Here is a 20,136-nt window from a genome sequence, read left to right on the forward strand (position 1 = left end):
AGAGAGAGAGAGAGAGAGAGAGAGAGAGAGAGAGAGAGAGAGAGAGAAAGATATCATGAGTATTGATTAAAGGGGTAACGTGTGTATAAGAAGCTTTACCCTATCATTATCTAAGTCAAACATTTTGAAAGCACCAAGACTCTGAACTTAGAAGTGAAAAAGGTTTTCTCATACTGTTCCACGATGAAGTGTTTTTTCAGATATGGCTCCAATCCTAATACATAATTCATTTATTTCTTCCCTTCAGAAGCACACATAGCAAGGAGAAGAAATGAAAGAGATTGCCCTGGGTGAAGACGAGCAAGCACCCTTGAGTTGAACAAGAGTGGGTACCGTCCTGGCTTCCAGTTACTGTGTGTGAGAATGTAACCAGGAAATCAAGAACAAAACAAAATAACAACAAAAACTGTGTCATCGCTTGTCATATTTATCCTTTTAAAGGATTTTAAGTGTGGGATTCAATTTCATGTAGATTAGTTAAATATATAAAAGATTGGGAATTCCTCATACTAAAAGTGAAAAAAATGTACATCATAAAGACTCAATACTAGTAAATCCATGTTTTTCTCCTCTTAAAATGCCATACCCCTTCCCTCTGGTAGTGTCATGATGAGAGTTTTTAAGTATTTTGTTAAAAATCTTATGGATTTATATTATTTTAATAATTTTTAAACTTCCTTTTGAACTATCTGATTCTACTGGGGAACAATTCACATGGAGGATAAACCCAAGCAAGATACAAATAATCTTTCTTTTGAAAAATAAAACACCTGTTTTTTAAAATAACTCCAACGTTGTTTTTCTACACAGAGGTAGTTCTTTTAACCTGTGATGTAGAACTAAGCTGCTGAGTAAATGTGAGTCTAATCCCCATTGTAGGTGCTAAATAAGTGGAAACATAATCTAATTACAGTATTTATAGGTAATGCCTTGGGAAATGATTAGGGCTAGGTAAAGTTTAACAGTATACAGTCCCCATTATTCAGTATAGAGGAAGTACAAGGAGAGAAAACACAAACATATGCAAGCACTCACATAAACAAATATATATGAAAACACACACACACACACACATCCTGTATCTCTGTGATGTCATATATTGCCTTGGGACTCTATCAGCAGAAAAGCCATTGAGATGCAACTCGAACCTAAAACCAGAACTATGAACAAGAATCATAAATGAAAACAAACCCCATTTATTTACTTAATTATTGAGAGTTAAATAATAAAAATGCTAGCATATCTACTGTGCTATAAGGTAGGACATTTTCAGCCACTTTCCCCTTTGAATAGCTAGGTTAGCAGTTTCATATAGTTTTCAAATTCTCATCTATTCTGCAACCAACTGCAATATATCCTGGCACAGATCAACAATGACATTCAACAAATTAAGAAGGACATTTTCCCAAGATTTTCTGAAAATTTACTTTAACAAGCATCTTTGATCATTTTTGCTAGTAGCAATACCTTGTACCACTCTGGGGGATAGACTAAGATTACATTAGAAAAACAGCATTATGTGAATGCTTACCACAAGGGACTCTGCTCCATCACCCCTAAAGACTCAGCAGGAGAGACCAATATAAGACTCACCTCTGATGAAACAAGACTTCAGAGATGAAATTTTAGAAAGCTGTATTTACAAATCCTACTGAGAATCACTCAATAATCTGACTCCATGAACAGGATGCCTCCTTTCGAGTCTGGTTACAGCCAATAAAACCCTACTGACCAAACTTCTCTAAACTTATCTTAGTCCCATCATGCTGGAGTAAAAAAAAAAAATGCACTGCAAGATTTGAATTCCTGTCAAGGGGGGCAGCCCTCTTATACACTGAAGGCCTAAAATCAGCCATAGGCCTAAAATCAGCAATAGGCCTGACTTACATGCCTGCTAGCACCAAGTCTTGGGTCTCTATGGAAAAACACTGAAACAGATGCCTAGAAGCTATTATAAACAAGCAGCTTTGGTGGAAAATTGCCAGGCTGATACATAGACCTTGTAGATAGGTAGTCTTGGTGGATAGTACCAACTTAGATAAAGACAAGTGAATCATAGGTGGAGTCATAGTGATCTGTCCCCTGAACCTTCACCCAGCTGACACTCTGTTCTGGAAGATATCTGTACTCCCCCTGAACACCTACATTCCTGCATCATCCCCTTCCCCACATCCTGCCTTTTTGTGTATATAACCCCTGTGTGTAAAAAAGTAAAAATTACGGTTTGATCAGCCTATAGACAAGCTGTGTTCCTTGTACTTGCCTGTTTTCCCCCATCTTCTCTTTCAGGTGATCTCCTCGAACCCTTGTTTAATGCCCTGCTGGACAGGACAAATTCCTGCCTGAGACCTTCCTCCAAGGGTATGTGCTCTCTCTGTTTTACAGCCTGGATAACTCTGACTGTACCAGGAATGAACTTCGGAGAACCCCAGCCTCAAGTATGACTAGAATGCCAGGTAGCTAAAATGAAGAAGAATAGCAACTACAGCTTAACTTGGGGTTAGAAGAAAAATCTGAGAGGCTAACCTGAACCTCACCAGTGAAGAGGGACTCTCAAACTCAATTCAATATGACGCTGCTTCCTCCAAGGTGTTAAAATTATTTATTAGTAGGGTTCTGATTGACAGGAAGAACTCACAGAAGAGGATTGTAAGTCCTCATCTGGAATTATTATTCCCATTTAGTAACGACTGTGGAACATCCTAAATGAGGGCTGGGAATAGAACCAAGGTTGTCTGCAAGAGTGGCAAGTGCTATTAACTGCTGAGCCATCTCCCTGGCCCTATATTTTCCATCTATCTTTTAAGGTAGGCAGATCTAGACCTGGAGAACATCAGTGAATTAAAGAGCCCATCATCAAAAGTAGAGGTTTTGAGAAACTGATCCTAACTTAAAAGCTTTAATTAATTGCCCTTCATCTGGCTACCAACAGATTATGCTTCTGCTCTTGGCGTTACTGTCTTCATAAAAAATACATGGTGGAAATGTAAAGAGATGAAAGAGAATGATAGATGTGCTCACATTTAAAGATGGAAGGGAGTGGAGAAGAACCTTTTCAAATACCACAAGGGAGAAGAACCTGGCCTCTTTGCCATTCAGAGAGCGCTCACCACAGCCCCTGCCCATTTGCTGAGCTAGGCTTGCCTTTTAGTCTTCACTGAGCCTTACAACAAACCAATTTGGGACAAAGACACAAAAAAGGTTTCTAAAGTTCACCACAATCTTAATCATTGTTTTTCTTCATTAAAAATTAAAACTAATAAAACAATATGGCTAAGTCTGACATATTAGGATCTTTTATAAAATAGATTTTGTTCAGATCCATTTTAGGTTCACAACAAAATTGAGCTAAAATTATATACAATTTACATGGCCCTCCTACGTCTCTCTCTCTGAATGACCACCTGCCACCACATGAGTACCTTTGCTCTAGCCAATGCAACTGCACTGACACAGACTTACCATATGTTTGTAATTTATGTAGAAGTTCTTGGTGTCACACATTTTGTAGGTATCACCAATTTTATAACACCATTCTCTATCACATTAACTGCCATAAAATCCTTAGTATCCAACCAATCTCTTCCTTCCTCCCACTGATCCTTCCTTGCCACTAAACTATCATTTTACTTCTTCCATAGTTTTACATTTTATTATATGCAAAATAATGCTGGATTTATTTTTCTGATTTCTTTCTTTCATTTAGTAATATGCACTTAAAATTACTCTGGTCATGGCTTGATAGTTTTTTCCTTTTTGACGTTGGGGGAAAAAAAACATGGCATTGCCTAGATACACCACAGTTTATCCATTTGCCTACTAAAAGACAGTTTGCATGCATGCAAAGTTTACCAATTATAAATAAAACTCTACAAACATCTGTGTACAGATATTTTCAGATGTTTGTGAGGTTATAACTTCTTAAGTCTCTAGTAACTATCAAGGACAGCTCTTGCTGCACACAATGATAAATTTAGTTTTACAAAAAAAAAAAAAAAAAAAAAAAAAGGCTGACAAGCTATCTTTCTCTGTACCATTTTACATCCCTACTAGTAGCCAATAAGAACCACTGCTGGTCTATGTCCTTTGCAATGATTGGTGATCTGTGTTTCTAACTTTGGCCATTATATAATAATAAGCCTTTTCCTTTAATTCACATTCCCCTAATGACAGCAAATACTACACATTTGTATATATTTGCCAGCCACATGCATGTTTTCCTTGATAAGATTCCTGTTTGGCTCTTCACCTTATTTAATTGAATTGTTCATGTTCTTACTGTTGGGGTGTTAGAGCTCTTTGTATATTTTGGGTAAGAGTAAAATTTGCTGCCTCTCTGTCACCATTACCACTGAGATAAGGAAGAGAGAATGCTTCTTTGCTTATTTTGTTATGCTTGTTTGGATCGTTTGTTTTGGATCTAGCACCTGATCAGTAAGTCTTGATACTTTCCACTTGTAGTGGAACAGCATGTAGTACTGGGAACACACAGAGGACTACAACCACTTTATCAGGAGGAAAAGAGAAATCATCAATGCTCCATACTCATCCTTAAGGACAGGCTCCCAATGACCTAATGACCTTTCACCAGTTCCTAGCTCCAGAAGATTTCATCACCTCCCAGAAGTGCTACCTTGAGCCCCAAGCATTGGCAACATTGGCCTTTGTGGTGACTGAAGTTTCAAACTATAGCAAAAATCTTTTACCAGATATGAACATTACAAATTTGTTTGCCTCAGTTTCTGCCTCTCTTCTTTCTCTCTAGACATACTGAACTTAATTTCTTATAGACAGAGGTGTTTGAGAGAGTAGGATATTAGTCTCTTTTTCTCTTGAGGGTATACAAAAAACATGTAGTTTACAGTTCTAGAAGGAATATATATCGTTATGACCCTCCCATATTTCAAAATGGCAGTGGTTTTGTCTAATATGTAGTTATTATGGTTCAAAGATTAAATAGAATTATTCCTCAAAATCTTTTATTATTTTTTCAAAATCAATACCTTTTTACATCTAATTCATCTTTGCTAGAAATGAGTAGTAAGTTTGGTCTACACCTATAAGAACTAGAAGAAGAGAAGCAAGTTGGAAAAAGAAATTCTGTCCACGCTTACCCCTATTATTTCTAATTGCCTGGTTATGTCTGACTTTCCAGCAAACTATGTTCTTTTAATTCTGAACCAGTCACAAAAGATATTTCTTGAGCATTAATTATGTGAATAGTGGAGATAAAGAGAACTCCAGTTCCTCTGTACTGTGCCTCATGAGAGCCCTCCCGAGCATTTGGTCAAGCTTAATAGTAATGACCATGAAAAAAAATGATCAATAAAGATTAATATAAACACATTTCTTAGCCTGGGAAAAATAGGATAGAGGATTATCTCATATTAGGTTTCCTAGAGTTAAAACTGACAGATCAGCTTTGTAGAATGAATTAAGGTTTCAGGACAAAACTGCCACTTTCAGAGTTTAAAAATAAAAAGTTTATGTTTTCTCAGGGGTTGTGGAGCAACTGAGAGGGGACCAGGAAATATTCTTCTGGGTTTCAGATGGTTTGAATAAACCCCACTCAGTAACAAGGAAGGTTAGATCTTCCTGGAAATTTTGCTTACCTTGGCAAAAAGTGTAGTCCTGAGGTTATACCCATAGTGAATACTGAAGTCTTTCAAATGGACAGATTTTGCCAAAATTGGCAAGGGATTACTAGAGGCTTATACTTCAGACCCCTTCAGAATCACAGGATCATTCCTTGCACATTCCTTCCAAACTTTGTAATGGCTTTGCTTGTCAGACACAGACAGCATATCCAGGTCTGCACATCCCTACTGTATTAAGGAAATTAGAAGGAATGAACTAGAAAGGAAACTTTGTAGATGGGCCACCTATGCCTTCTTTTAGAGGTAGACCTTTCCTTGTTTAAAAAGAGCTAAGAACCCAGTTCGTAATATGAGTTTGATTCCCCGTCCTGCATATAATAAAAGTAGACAATTATGAAGAAAATTATATGGGTTAATATAATCTTGTATAGGAAAGAAACAAACAACCTGAAGAAATGAAGAGATAAAATGATACTTTATCATCACCAAACTCTCTTGAAGATGCAAGTCAAGGGTCTGTCATAAACCCTGGTTTCCAGGAGCAAGTTATACCACATCATCAAATTAGAAAATTACAGATTTTTTTTAAAAAAAATAGGGATGTCTTTCTTTTTTGATAATTTATGGAATCTGGCAATATTTGGTCCTTATTCTCAAGTTGAAACCTATGGCATGTGATAGACGCTCCCTCAGTGGACTTGCTGTCACACCAGCAGTCCCTGGGCCCTATCAGATGCCCATGTGTTTGTTTTGTATTTATAAGAGGATTCTTACTGAAATTTAGGACCACATTCCTTGAAATAAGGCGTCAGAGAAGCCAGAGAAGTGAGTCCCACAGTGATGACACAAATAGAATGCCTGGGAGGGCATCTTGAATGAGGGGCAGAGGATCTCCATCCTTCCATAAAACTAATGCAATTACTTGAAAATTTGCTGAAACTAACCTTTTGGAATTCTGGAAATGCACCAAATATTTCAGTGACTCATAGAACCATTTATTCAATAAAACTGAGGTTCTCAGTAAGAATGGTAGAGTGGGGCTCAGTAGTTATGAGCCTTGTTTCTTTTACAGAGGGTCCAGGTTTGGTTCTCACCACACACATCCTGGTTCACAACCAGTTGTTTTTCCAGTTCCATGTAATTCTATGCCCTCTTCTGGCCTCCACAGGCACTGTATGCAAGTGGTGCATAAACAAATATACAAACAACACATCACACACATAAAAATAAAAACAAATAAATCAAATTCTAGAAGAATTTATGTCATTTTTTGAAATTGCAACTAGTTTTTTATTAAGAATTTACCATAACTTAGCCTATCTCTTCACAGTTCAACATTTAATACCAGAAACTTCTCAAATACAGAAACTGTAAAAAATATATATTCAAAATAAATAAATAAATAAATAAATAAATAAATAAATAAATAAATCAGCTTGGAGGCCAAAATAGGGAGATAAACTAGACTTGAGGATTCTCAAAAAGGCTCACTGCTCCATCTTGGTCACTATTTTGTCTTAAATACTGAAAAACTGAAACTGCACACATGGGATTGGTCAGTTTTTGACACATTCAAGCTTACTCTATGGGAAAAGTTCATCTGTAGGGTGTTTGTGAGAATCAATAAGCTTTTATAATAACATATTTTTACTTTTTAAAATTAAAATACAATTAAATAATTTCCCATTTCCTTTCCTCCCTCCAATACCTCATTACACACACTCTCTCTATCTCTCCTTCAAATCCATTGCCTCTTTCATTTTTATTTCATGTATACATGTTTATTATATGTATATACATACATGTTCATTACATATATACATATGTCCTAAAATACTTAAATAAAACCTGCCCAGTCCATATAAAAATATTGATATGTATGTATGTGTGTAATCTCGAGGTTACATCCATGAAGTCTCATTCAAATCTTTGTCTAAACAAGACCTAAACAATGATATCATCAGTAGATATACTATGATGGAAGGAGAAATGGTTGAGTGTTCTCAAGTCTAGACAAAGACCTATAGATAACCAGGGAATGCTGAGAGTGGGAAAAATGGTCTTCCCCAGGGGACAGCCCCATGATATTTTAATGTTTTTTTTAAAGCAGTGTAGTCTCCTAAAGCTTTTCTTTCAGTAAAAACAAACAAGATCTTGGCCAAATATAGAAAAGGAAGACCTATAGACTTGGATGAAGTCTCTGAGAAGTCCATATTCCTGGAGATCTAGAAGGATCCCAGAAATGTGCTTATGAGCAAGGATGTCCTGGGAGGGTGTATGATTCTCTTATTGCATCCTGACAAGATATGAAGAAGCAGGAAGCAAGGCAGGACCAAGCCAGCAAGCTAGTGCTGACTCGTGCCCAAACAAATGCACAGAGCAAGAATGAAAGGATTTTATTAATGCTTCAAGTTGAAAATGTTTTCCTACTATTGACTAACAGAGTGTAGATATTTACATAGACTCCATAGAATACCTTGGCCTTGAGATTACTTACTCTTTCAGACAGTAAAGTTTAACTTTTATCTTTTTAAGTATAAGTCAGGATAGAAGAAGAAAACTAGGGGGATTCAGGAAAAGAAGTATAGGCTTATATTTTAACCTACATTTAATAAGGATTTTAAAATGCTTTAACCTCCCTTCTAGTCCACTACCCACAAGAGATGCTGGAAATGAAAGGTTAATAGGGAAAAGGAGGATGTAGACCTGTTTATAAATATTTTGGGGAGGCGATTCCAATCTGCCTTATCAGGGTATCAGTAGTTTAGTTCACATGAATCAGCAGTGGTAGCTCAATCCACTTGTAAACATCATTTGTAAATCAGCAATGGCAGTTCAATTCAGAAGAAACCTTCGGGTGCTACAAATCCACCTGAATCTGCAGAAGCAGCAAGAAGCTGCCAGAATATCACGAGTCCTTTGTTGAGTTTTGCTCTATGATGTAAAGACAAACAACCAACGTTCAGCAAAGAGGACAAGGCAAATGCCAGAACCTCATCGACGAAGACTAGCATCAGCAATGCCCAGTGAAGACCAGCAGAGTGGCAAGGTAAACCTATGCTACACAGCATCATCCACTGTCTGTTGGGTTGTATTTATACTGTTTCTAAACATCACATGTCCTCTCAAGCATCCACTGCACAAAGCATCACATGTCCCTTTTCCAGGAAGCTTCCAGAAAACACCGAATGTCTGTTCTCAGCAAAACATCCTCCCTTTTGTTGGCTTCTGCAAAATAATCCTCTCATTTATCTATTTCATCAAAACATCCTCCCATAAGACAGCTTCCAGAAAAACATTGTATGACACAGCTAAGTCTCCAAAGAAACCAGAAATTTCCATTTAGGAGAAGGAAAGCTATCTCCCTAAAACCTAATTATATTACCTGCTCACTAAGAATAAGAAAATTCAACATAACTGATAAAACTAAGAGGACCCACAGAAACCATATTTCTTCTCTAAGGGAAATCCCAAAGAAGTATTAAAATGACAAGCGAACTATGTTCATATAGGTTCAGAACTTTGGAATCTCCCAGCTGAATCAGCACTTCTCTCTCATCCCAAATACAAGCAATGTGCTTCATAAATCTACCCTGCAGTTTCATTTATGAAAGAACATTTTTAAAAGAAAAATAAGAAAATTACATTGTAATTCTTAAATTTGACTACAAAATTTTGCTTAATCTTTAAATTTGGTCATGAATGATATCTTTTGATCAATGTAACTTTAAGTGTCATATAATCTAAACTTTATCCCTTTTTATTCTACTTAAGTTTCAAAACAACAACAAAATAAAAAGAGCACAATAAAAATTTTGCTCTTTCCTTACCCTCACAGGATTTTCCCCTCCATAGAGGAACACCCTAGGAGAAGTCAAATTAGATTGAAACTTATATTGATGAAATTCATCATCACCTATATTATAATTTTTATTTTTCAAAATGTTCTTCTCTAAAGTTATTAAAATGGCCACAATACAGAAAATCTCTAATATAGAATATAGACTGTGCTATGAATTATAGTATAAATACTTCATAAGCCAAACAATATAGTACTATGGTTAGGATTATTTTGGCTTGTATGTTTTTGTTAGGTTATAAATTGTGATCCTCCCCTTCTCCTCATGGTTTTTGGCCACTGGCCCAAGAGGACTAAAAGAGCACAGTCTATGAACAGAGTTTTGGACTGCTCATGAGTACAAAGGAAAGGACTACCAGGATCAGCTTCAGAGAAATAGCTCCACTTTAATTGGTATGAATCGAGGGCTATATAGTTTTTTGAGGAATGAGGTAGAGATTTCTAGGGTGGGTACATATTGGTTACAACTTAGGGTACCAAATGCCTCATTCACACGGAGAGGAATTCCAGGAATTCCAGGTGCTTGCTAGACAGGTTTTTATTGGGAGAAAGGAAGCTGAACCTGTAATCTCACCAAGGCTAGATGACATTTCACAGGTAGAGGGTGAGGATTTTGGGCTCCCCAGACAGGATCAAAGAAAGAGAATCTCTGCTGGTAAAGGGAGTCTTCTATTTTTGCAGAGCTCAAGAGAAAGAACTGTCCAAACAACGGTAGACTTCAACCTTAATTAGCAGGGCCCAATAATAAATAATGTCACTAATTATACAAGAATGTGTTTTCACCTTAGAAACACTTGTATTCTTCTGATAATGACAGTGAGTTTGACACAGCCCTTAGTACGTTATTCTATATTGGACAGAGACCTTACCATGTATCGTGTGTCTGCATGATTGCAATGATCCATGCTACTGCATTGCAAGTACTTCACTTCATTCTGACTATCCAGAGAGAGGAGATTTCTAGAATAAAAATTGTTGAGCCAAGATATAACTACCCATTTCACTAAAGGAAATGAATAAGAATATAGAGGGAGCACTGTAATGACAGTCAGTTATAAGGACAAATGTCTACATGGAGCTTTCATGTTATGCTATAGGCAAATACCAAGTGTTCAGGGGTAAAAAGGAAAAGTGTGTAAGAAAGGGAAGATGAATATGATAGAGAAAGGATACAAAGAGTCTTTATAGTGAAAGAACAAATCGGGGCAAGGAGTAACAGTGTCCCACAGTAAAGGCACAGCAAAGATGCCTTTTGGATAATGATGGGTTGAGGCAGGATTGATATATTAGGTTTGAAATACCAGGCAAGTCAAGATGCTAGGGTATTTTTCAAAAATCAATGAAGAACAAGAAAGACTCAGTCAATTATAGAGACCACAGAGAAAAGTGAAAAATCAGGATTTTGGAATTCTCAGAAATGACGGGAATACACAATTTAAGCTAAAGTAAAGACTATTAAGTCTAATACAAGAGTAGGCATTCTGAGAAAGTGTGGATTATACTCAGAAAAACTACAAAATGTAGCCACTAACAACTTGCAATCTATGGAACAACATCCTAGCTTATATTTTTTAAAATAAGACATTAGAATTTTGTCTCTACACATAGAAGCTTGTATCCTTAAGAAAGACATGTCTTTATAGTTGGCAAAACTGCTAGAGGATCTATTAATAGTTCCATGTATATATTACACTGTGTTGAAATCTATTAAATTGTTTTGTATTTTATTAGATCCCCTGTGCTAAATACTCAATGATACCAAGGCTAGTCCCATTTTTAATATAAAATGAAACACATTTACTAATCCTATGTGTCCACAGTAGGTGTCATAGAGTTCTCAAACAAAAAGAAATGAAAATGTTATATTTGAAAATATGTAAATCCTATTTTCCACTTCTTTTCTTTGTTCTGTATCACCAAGTGATAGCATCTCTTCTAAACCAATGTGTGTTTATAAGTGGAAATATGTTTCTGAACAATGCTGACATCTTATGCAGTAGAAACCCAATAAATTATGTTTGAGGTGAAACATCTCTACAATCTGGATTTTTCATTAAAAACACATGCATGTTATAACTCCAGACATGCATATGCACATAGAGAGAAGAAACGCCAAGGTACACAAACTATGAATCTAACCATGCACTGAACAAATCCCAAAGAAGAACCTTCCAAATTCTATTTACCTCAAGCAAACTGAGAGGTATGAGTGTAAACAACACCCAGTGGGCTGAGAAGTAAGTTAGTTAGTTAGTTAGTTAGTTAGTTAGTTAGTTAGATGACACAGTAACCTACTTTCCAAGTTTCTGTAAGTATGTGGGAGAACAAATATAAGAGAGAAGAAAAACAATAAGTCTCTCTCTCTCTCTCTCTCTCTCTCTCTCTCTCTCTCTCACACACACACACACACACACACACACACACACACACTCACTCATATACACAGAGCAACTGTCTACATCTTCTGAAGTGCTGAGCAATTGTAGTGCTCAGTAAACAGAATACCTTCTCATGGAGCCAGGCCTGGCTTATATAAAGGGCTAGACTGTCATGACATCACAGACCCATCATGGATGTCCCAGATAAATATTCCTCATTCTGTCTTCTCAACTCACAGGAATCTCATACTTCTTCCTTAACATTGTTTACCTAGATCAGAACCAGTTTTGAACTTGATAAAAGCCATCTAAACACTGTATCCCTACACAGCACCCCCACCACAAACACCCGATACACACACACACACACACACACACACACACACGTGAACACAGGCATGCATGTATGAATGCACATGTACATACACAATGCTCACATATATGCATGCATGCATACACACAGAATACACAATCACACACACAGACACACACAAACACACACAGATGGAAACACACACTCACACACACCCTTGGGCACTACTTACTACCTTCTGGCATCAGAATCTGAAAAAGAGAAATGAAAACAAGCCAAAAAAGAAAAAAATTACATACACTTAATTAATTTTTATTTCTCTAAATAAATATTATTGTAGCTATGAAATCAGTGGGACATCATTCATGGCAAAAGAGGAAAAAAATAAAATTTAATAATTAAAGACAAATCATTAATGCCATTTATTGCTAGAAAGACAACAAAAGCCACTTTTACCTTAAAGAATAAGAAAGAAATGCTAACAAGTAATATGTTCTCATTTTCCTCTCTCCTACAACTGTCTTGTCAGTATGACTAAGGAAGACAAAATAAGGTAGACTGTTTAATTTCCAAACTGTTGAATGATTATTTTGTTCCAGAAATTGCAGTTCCAGGCTATAAACACTGCAAAGACGGCAACATCCGAGGCCAGAACCACCACTCTGTTGCCTCGTTCTCCACCAAGGCCTCCATACACATTAGTTCTGGTCATCAAGCTGACACAACAGTTAGCAAGATGGTATTCAGTGTGACATCGCCAGACAAGGAAATTGAAGCTCCAGCGAAATTCAAAGCACCTCATGAAACTTAATGAACGTCTTATCCCTTTGAACAAATGAAAGCTTAAATTAGGTTCCTCTAGATCAGGGTGTTAAATGTATGTACCGTTCAATTGACTCACCAGCATTGTTCCCCATAACCTTTTTTTACTCCCTTAAAAAACTGAATCCTGGGCAAATGAGGTAATAATGGAATGTTACACAGAGTTTTAGATGAAACAGTGAGTCAGCAGTTCGGAAGAGGAGATCTCAGAAGGTCAGAGGGAAACATCCCATTCTAAATGTGACAGTATGAAAGGATGCTGAGAGCCCCAGCTCTGAAGTGTGATAACGTGGTGTGTCCCACTGAAACTAAACAGTGTGACCTCCAGAGGCTCCTGGAGTTCAAGACTCACACTGTACGACCCTACTTCCTAGGCTACAAACTGAATCCAAACCAGCTTCATGTCTATGTACTTAAGAAGTATCTAGAAAAGGAATTCTTGCAGGGAGTTAAGCATAAGGTTCTATCTGAAATTGTATTAGCAAACTATTGAAAGAGAACATGTCAACAAAACTTTATGTCTATAAAATGCAAAACTATGACATGCAAAGATACTTGGCTTAAGTTATTTGGATCATTGCCTAGATTTGCACCATGACTTAGTATGAACTAATCACGATGGAATTCAGCATTCTTTTCCCACTTTGAGATGACAGTGTTGACCTTTCTTCACAATGATTCAGCTGTCATAGCTTAACAATACAATAGGCATTGTGTAGGGTCAAGCACATTTACATGTTTCCATGCTTCCCATCATGAAGACTGATGGTGGTTGTCTGTAGGTACCTAAGAAGGGGTAGAATTTAAGTGACTGAGAAAGCCCATCCCTCACTGATAGTGGGGCTGCTCACAAGATGACTTAAGACTGAAACATTCCCATGAAGCAAAATGGACTCGTCAGGGACAATGAAAGGAACATCCAGATTTTGACTACAGGCTTGCTGTTGTGGCAGCTATGATGGACAGTCACTCTTTGGGATCTGATTTTGTCACATATGAAATGTATAAAGTTAAACAATTGACAATACAGCTTGGTTGTGTTTAGGAATTTAGGTTGGATGCTGAACTTCATTAGGTTTTGCTCTTACAGTCTCCAATTTTTATCTTTCTAAAATCTAAATGAGTGAAAAAAGTAGACAATGTTTGACTTTAAGATGAGAAAGAAAACCCGGAGTCACCATGAAAATGCCACCACAGCAATGTATAATTTAGATGCAGGTAGGGTGCATGGGCCTCAGGAAGTAACTCTCAAGTTCACTGAATTAAGAGGGGGAGTCTTCCCTCTCTATCATTAAGAGATTTTCCAGAGAAGAGTGAGTAAAACATATTACCCCAAACCCTCTGAGAATGGGCCCTTTCTTCCAGTCTACCCTGCTCATGACTGTTGGATGTGATGCTGGCCAGTACAGAAATGAGAGCTACATCCTCTCTGATCTGTGGGTCTCACTGTATTTGAAATTAAGTATTTTCTGGAAAAGTCCATCCAAGTGTCAGGCTGAATACTGACTTATACCCATTCTTATACCAATCATTTGGAAATATAAAGAGAAACATCAGATATGGCTTTACTCAGTTAAAGCCTGGCCTCAGAATTGATGCTGCCTAAGTCCCATGGCTGTGTGGAAAGAAGCACTAACAGCAGAGGTATTAGATGATTATTGGGAGAACAAATTGATATGCAGTAAATAACTTTACAATGGCATATTATTTTAGAGAGATTCACTAGATCAATGATCCATTATTATTAAATTGGATACTTCCCAGGCTGCCACTTACCTAAGAAGATGTGCTTAGAAAGTTAAGCATAATGCCAAAGGAGAATATTATCTCTTTATGGTATCTGATGACTTGGTATGAAAACATATCAACCTGACCTTGCCTGGCAGAAAACTGGCTTCCACCTCATTGAACATTGAAACAAACACATGATGAGACCTGAGAAAAGGTGGCCTGTCAGGAGGTTAGATAATACCACAGGCGAGAGGCGACAGGACCATGAAGCAAGCAGATGCAATGGGAACAATGAGAAGGGGCATTCGGGACAGGCACAACACATAGAACTGGCAGTTTGCACTTACTGATGGATGTCAGAGATAAAGAAAATGGAAGAGTTGATAAAAAAAAAGAGAGAAACTAAAGAGAAAGAATATTTCCAGATTAGCCTTGAGAGAAGATAATGAACTATAATTTATGTCTGTTTAAGTAGGAGAGTTTGGAGTTAAGATAGGATACCTCCCCAGAGGAACCATTTTGTGAGAAGACTGCAGAGCAGGAGAAGAAATACTGAGGACAGATCTCTGAGGAAGACCAATCCCTGAGGAGTAAATAGGAGGAAAGAATCCAGGAAAACTGCACAGAGCAAAACAGGGAATAAGAAAAGAAATACATCCTCAGCATTAGGAATTAAGAAGTATTTAAATAAGAATACTATATTCTAAATGGAAAAAGTTTGATGTTGGGATGAACAATGAAAAATATTCTAGGAATGTAGAGATGGGTCAATGCTAAAGTGTGTGCTCTGTAAGTATGAGGATTTGAGTTCGAATCCCCAGTACACACATACAATTTCTGATGTGACACCTCACATTTGTAAGATACTCTGGCCACTTTGGGGAAGAAAGCAACTTGAACACATTTTACAGTATGGTACCCAAACACTCACTGTTTTGAGCATCTCTTCTCTTTTTCTTTGAAAGGCAAACTTTATGACCTCTGTTTGATATTTGCTGTTTTTGCAGAGATAGTGTAAAAAATGTATTCACCAACTAGTGTGCTGGAAGAAGCTGGGAGCAGAAATCAGTATCGGGAGCCAGATGAGAAAAGTGAGGCCACACAGAGCTGTTATGCCCCTGCTACCGGGATCCAGCAGGCTGCCAGAAACAAAGTCTGAGACAACCATTCCTCAATCTGAACAACGCAGTATTTATATTTGAGTCTGAGTATCCTGGAGGAAAAAGGAAATATTTAAAACGAAAAAGAAAAAAAAAGCTAAAGGGAAGAGAAAAACATTGTGAGAGCCAAACAAAATGTGCTATGGAGCCTCCAAATGCAGTTTTGCTGTGGTCAATCTATCATGTAGGCAGATGTAGACATTTATGACTGGCCAGTTTTTGCAGACTGGAACCCAGCTTTATTCCTGGCTTTTTTCTTCTTAATACATCATCTTAGTCTTTCTTCACGGCCCTATGTTCCTCACACAAACATCTTCTTATAGCTTTGTAAAACCTGTCTTCTGAAACTGCTATGTTCTGAAGAGTTATGATGTTCTGCAGTCTTGTGGAAGAAAAAGAAGAGTTACCCATGGAAGTTATCCACCCGAGAATAGTTTGGAAATCTTGGCTTCTAAAAGGTTCCCCTTCCTCAAATCTCTCACCATAATATCTCAAGGGGCTAGACAATGCTCACAGTAAACAGCTTTGATTACTCAATCTTACCAGCAGGCTCAGCCCTGCACAGTCATCTCCTTGTTAGTCACAGCATTTTACAAATAGACATCTCCTATGCTCACTACACTTTCACAGGAAAACAATAGTTGTGGGTATGAAGATCAAGGTAGATAGAAAACGTAAGAAAACTGGGAGAAAGATTGGAAATCAAGGCAAGAAGAAACAAAACATCTCAAGATGACTACTGTTGTTGCCTTGGTTATACACCTTAACTAAATGGTATGGCCTTATTGCTTAGGGCCCACACTTTAGCTATGGCAACAGATCCATCTCAGACTAATCAGGAAACTCCCATGCTGCTGGCTAGCTTTCAGTGCTTAGATGTGGAGGCTTCTGGGTGAGTAACAACATCAGTGGTTTTACCAATACTGGACCCTGGCTGCTAAATACCAACCTGCTAAGTAAAATGCAGCTGCTGGCACAAAGTGGCACACTATTATGGAATAACTATCTACTTTCTGATTGATTTTGAGCCTGCTCCACAGAAAGGTATTTCATGCCTGGTAATACCATCCTGGTCAAGAGCACATGACTGGGAACTTGAAAGACTGTAAGGTAAAACCTGCTATTATTATTTTGATGGTCATGTTGTCAAGGTTCCTTCTAAATATTTATATTTATACCCATAGTCTAGTTTGCTTTTATCCTTTGTTAGACAACTTTTTTATTGCAGTGGACAACAGTCAATGGAAAGACATATAATTCTCAAACACTGAGAATAAGAGACTGGGTGTTTAGCCCTAAATGACAGATATATAATAACTCCTCCATCATTAAGGCTCAATGAACATCATAGTAGAGAAGATAGAAAGAATGTAAGAGCTGGAGAATGGAGAGGAGCACTATACAATAAAATCCTGAATCCTGTCTTTTACACATGGCATAGCTATCACAAGCATGAACTAAGATCAATTGTAGTTATCTGCACAAGACTTACACAAGATCAAGCCAGGCAAACTTCTGACACAGATGGGGTAGATGATTTCCAACTCAATCCCATACTAAGGAGCTATTGGTAGTGGATAATTGTTAGAGGCAGGAGAATCTTTCTTTCTTATCCACTGATAGGTTTCCCATGCATCAGTGAAAGGTTGCAAACCCATGTACACATGAACAACACTAACTCAATGAGTTACCAAAAGCAGAATAGTAAATTGCAAGTAGGGGGTGCTGAGTAGTATATTTGGAGATTTGGAGAGCATAATAAGGGGTAAATATGACGATATTTTATCATATACATGTATGAATTTCTCAAAAATAAAGAGATTCCCAAGCCAAGCAAAATTCCTGTATGGAAAACAGATATGAGGATGAAGCCCCACCATAGCTGAGGAGATATTGACTGTTGATAGGTACTAAGAGAAGAAAAGTTGGTTTACTTTAAGGCTGTGGACCCTGGTAAGTCAACTACTCTCCAGAGGAAGGCGATAAGTCCAAGAATATATGAACAACACTAATTAGACTTAATCGATTTTTTTTAAAAAAAAAGGAATAAGGCACAACATTGAATTGGTAAGGTCCATGAACAAAAATTAACTCTAGATGGTCAATAGACTTAATTATGAAATATGAAACTGTAAATGTTTTCAAAGAAATAAAAAAATCTTTACAATATAGGGCCAAGTCATTTAAAACAGAAGACATAATCCATAAGTAGAAAATCATTAATTAGACCTCATCAAAATGTCAAAGTTGCTCTTCAGAAGACTACAAAGAAAAGGAAAGTCTGTAGACAATATGTGAAAGAACATATCAAGAATTGACTTGTTCATGAAATATATAACGGGATCCCACAACTCCTCAGGGAAAACTTAATAATCAAGTTAGAAAAGAGGTGGAAAAAAATGAACAGCTAGCTCATTAAAGAAAACGTACAGACAAGCACATAAGAAGACTATTGCTACTGATAGCCATTAGAGAAACTCAAACTACAACTCACCTAAGATGTTGAATATATACCTAAGAAAATAGCTCAAATGAAATACAGTAATATAATCTATGATCCCAGGAATACGAAAAGACATATCTAAGTTGGTGGTGGGGAATGTAGCTAGTAAAGCCACTCTGGAGAAAAATGATGGTGGCTTCGTTTAAAAAAAATGAACAAATAATCATCAGAGAAAGAAACATTCAGAAAAATGTTCATTACCGCTTCCTTCTTTACCTGGGAAACCACTCATGTCTTTGAATGGGGAGCAAAGGACATCAACACATGAACTTTTCTTTAATAAAAATGAAGTATTAAACTTAAAACAACATAAATGAATTCCAAAGTGTTTCACTATATAAGCAAAAAGGCCAATTTTAAACTCATTTTTGTTTCCATTTATGGAACATTTTTATGATAAAAATAATAAGTGAGGAAAACAGATTGATGGTTACCAACAGTTAAAATTCTTAAAAATTAAACTTAATTTATAGTATAAAAAGTTTGTGTAAAAGCTGAAAATAATTCCTATAAATTATATTAAATGAAAGTATTTGCCTACTTTAAAAGGTAATGACTTTGATCCTAGAATTCTATACCAAATAGAAAAGCATATCAGTCATGAGGGAAACATAAAATTGTTTAAAATGTACAGAGAAACAAAAGAAAAACTGGTAGCAATGATAATCTTGAAGTCTGGCATATTTGATTTTTGTATTAAATTATATATATGAGAAAAACCACATATACACTATTGATTATGACTCCAGCAACTGTATAATATCAAAAATAATTATAGTAGAAAAAATAATATCAAAGAATGAATTTGGCTGGCAAAGCTAAAAAGTGTATTATTTTTTACAACCTTCTTTGTCTCTGAAATGTAGTTATTACAGTATTTTCCATTTGTACATGTATGTTCTAATCATTCTTTTTCATCACAGCTTGTATGAATTTCTTTTCATCATCTCTCATAGATCAGCTGACTTACTGTCAGGAAAAGGCCAGCAGGCGCTTTTGATTTTGGGGACAAATGATCTCTATCTTTACTATGCAACTCTGTCACTGTGGTGTGTAAATGAAAATATGGATGGGTTCCAAAAACAATGTGTACAAAAATTTGAATCTTATATCATTTTAATATAGCACAATATTATTCTTTACTTTTTTCTTTCAACCGCCTTGAAAATACAAAAAAAAAATTAAAGATGCTTAGAGACAGTACTGAAGCAGTGAAGGCTTGGATTTTGTCCCCAGGCTGTTCTTCACTAACTAACTGGTCTCCTGAGCAGTGATATTCCTCAGCTGTCTGTCTATCTTGCCCTAGAAATATTTTATTTCCTGAGTATCATAGCTCCTTTTTTCTGCATTTCATCTTCAGCATCAGTGAATATTTAAATAGTTGTTGAGTTAGGAATTCATAACGGGTTTGTATAATTCTATTTGAAATTCTTAAGAGTCTGATTGTCTACTAGTCTCAGTGTAGAGATTTTAAAATGATTTCCAGGGCTGAAGTGGTAGTAATGTGTCCATTGCTTTTTAGGTTATTACAGTATATCCCAGGAATCTGGTAAATCAGTTACTGATTATTTCTTAATAGTCTGACTTATAGAAGATGGTGAAACCTTAACTTTGGGTTCCAATAAGCTGAAGATTTCTTTAATTTTACAAATTCCTCCAGTGAGTACAGATAAGAAAGAGTTGAGAAGGTAATATATGAAAGATAAAAGGGTTTTAACCAGAATCTTTGGAGAAAATAGAAAGTATACATCATACTTAGATGGCCTGAGCTGC

Source organism: Grammomys surdaster, unplaced genomic scaffold (genome assembly GCF_004785775.1).
Source record: "Grammomys surdaster isolate TR1022 unplaced genomic scaffold, NIH_TR_1.0 278, whole genome shotgun sequence".
NCBI classification, from domain to species: Eukaryota; Metazoa; Chordata; class Mammalia; order Rodentia; family Muridae; genus Grammomys; species Grammomys surdaster.